Here is a 2,500-nt window from a genome sequence, read left to right as displayed (position 1 = left end):
TATAAGCACCCTTAAGATTTTCACCATTTTCAAAACTTTTTGCGGCAAACTATTGGCCAGCTCGAGTTACGTGCAGGCGCCAAGTTTGGCGCTGTCACATCATCGTTAAGGGGGGTGTGCTACACTATCTTAAAACTGGGCGTCGGTCCCCCTTATCTATAAGCACCCTTAAGATTTTCACCATTTTCAAAACTTTTTGCGGCAAACTATTGGCCAGCTCGAGTTACGTGCAGGCGCCCAGTTTGGCGCTGTCACATCATCGTTAAGGGGGGTGTGCTACACTATCTTAAAACTGGGCGTCGGTCCCCCTTATCTATAAGCACCCTTAAGATTTTCACCATTTTCAAACCTTTTTGCGGCAAACTATTGGCCAGCTCGAGTTACGTGCAGGCGCCAAGTTTGGCGCTGTCACATCATCGTTAAGGGGGGTGTGCTACACTATCTTAAAACTGGGCGTCGGTCCCCCTAATCTATAAGCACCCTTAAGATTTTTACCACTTTCAAAACGTTTTGCGGCAAACTATTGGCCAGCTCGAGTTACGTGCAGGCGCCAAGTTTGGCGCTGTCACATCATCGTTAAGGGGATTTGCTACACTATCTTAAAACTGGGCGTTAGTGCCCATATACCATAAGCACTCTTAAGATTTTCACCATTTTCAAAACGTTTTGCGCGAAACAATTGGCCAGCTCGAGTTACGTGCAGGCGCCAAGTTTGGCGCTCTCACATCATAATTAACGGGGGTGTGCACCACTATCTTAAAAGTGGGCGTCAGTCCCCCTATTCTATAAGCACACTTAAGATTTTCACCATTTCAAAACTTTTTGCGCCAACCTATTGGCCAGCTCGAGTTACGTGCAGGCGCCAAGTTTAGCCAAGTTTAACCCTAACCTAACGCTAAGCCTACCTAAGCCTAACCTAACGCTAAGCCTACCTAGGCCTAACCGAACGCTAAGCCTACCTAAGCCTAACCGAACGCTAAGCCTACCTAGGCCTAACGCTAAGCTAACCCTAACCCTAACCCTAAGCTAACCGTTACCCTAACTCTAAGTCCAAAAGGCTCCCCTCGTTCGAGGTCATGTTAGTGCAAGTCAAAAGGGCTCCCCTCTTTGCCTTGAGATGTTTCTGGTCAAATAACTCTAAGTCCAGAAAGTCTCCCGTCGTTTGGGACCGGGCGGTCAAATTTTTCTAAGTCCAAAAGGCTCCCCTCGTTTCACCATTTGAAACGAGAGGAGCCTTTCGGACTTAGAAAAAATTTTCACTGCCAGGTCCCAAGCGAGGGGAGCCTTTTGGACTTTAAAAAAAATTGACAGCCACGTCCCAGACCAGACGTGGCCTCCTTTCCATCACTTGGCTGCCACAAGTTAGCCCAAGCCTGCAGGCACCACTTCTTCTTTGGCACCCTCCTGGCAGTGGCAGAGGAGGGGAGCCTTGTTGGACTTGAAGAAAAAAAAGAGATGTTTTTAACAAATCTTAGAACAAAGGCTTAATCTCAGAAGATCGTAGCAACAAGGCTACTCTACAACTTACAATACCCCGTTCTTTATTTAAGTCGTCTGCAAAGGATTTATCTCCAGAAACATTAGAATTTGCTATCGGTAGTGCCTTGGAGGTTCTTGTCCTCCTTGGCACCTTGGGACGCATGAGGACCGAAGTCCTCTATTCTGGTTCGCCTAAAGTTCTCTGGAGGTAATCATCGTTGCTTTCTAGCACGGATTCTGACTTAGAGGCGTTCAGTCATAATCCAACAGATGGTAGCTTCGCACCATTGGCTTTTCAGCCAAGTGCAAATGCCAATTGTCTGAATCTGCGGTTCCTCTCGTACTGAGCAGAATTACTATTGCAACAACACTTCATCAGTAGGGTAAAACTAACCTGTCTCACGACGGTCTAAACCCAGCTCACGTTCCCTATTGGTGGGTGAACAATCCATCACTTGGCGAATTCTGCTTCGCAATGATAGGAAGAGCCGACATCGAAGGATCAAAAAGCAACGTCGCTATGAACGCTTGGCTGCCACAAGCCAGTTATCCCTGTGGTAACTTTTCTGACACCTCTAGCTTAAAACTCCTAAAGACTAAAGGATCGATAGGCCACGCTTTCACGGTTTGTATTCATACTGAAAATCAAAATCAAGTGAGCTTTTACCCTTTTGTTCTACATGAGATTTCTGTTCTCATTGAGCTCACCTTAGGACACCTGCGTTATCATTTGACAGATGTGCCGCCCCAGCCAAACTCCCAACCTGACGGTGTCTTGGACTCGGATCGCCACCCGCGAGCGGGCGGCTTAAGTCCAGAAAGTGAACCTTGCGGTTCGCCTCCGCTCCATCCAATAAGTAAAAAAACGATAAGAGTAGTGGTATTTCACCGGCGCAGCGAACTGCTCCCACTTATTCTACACCTCTCATGTCTTTTCACAAGGTCAGACTAGAGTCAAGCTCAACAGGGTCTTCTTTCCCCGCTGATTTTACAAAGTCCGTTCCCTTTGCTGCGGTTTCGC

General features: G+C 47.3%; 1 pseudogene; it reads right to left on the bottom strand.

Moving 5' to 3' along the window:
* Positions 1 to 1,464: 1,464 nt before the first annotated feature.
* On the bottom strand, positions 1,465 to 2,500 carry LOC145471108 (large subunit ribosomal RNA; annotated as a pseudogene; the record flags this gene model as incomplete).

The sequence above is a fragment of the Orbicella franksi genome, unplaced genomic scaffold, assembly GCF_964199315.1.
Source record: "Orbicella franksi unplaced genomic scaffold, jaOrbFran1.1 SCAFFOLD_488, whole genome shotgun sequence".
Lineage (NCBI taxonomy): Eukaryota > Metazoa > Cnidaria > Anthozoa > Scleractinia > Merulinidae > Orbicella > Orbicella franksi.
This window is presented reverse-complemented; position numbering and strand designations above follow the sequence as displayed.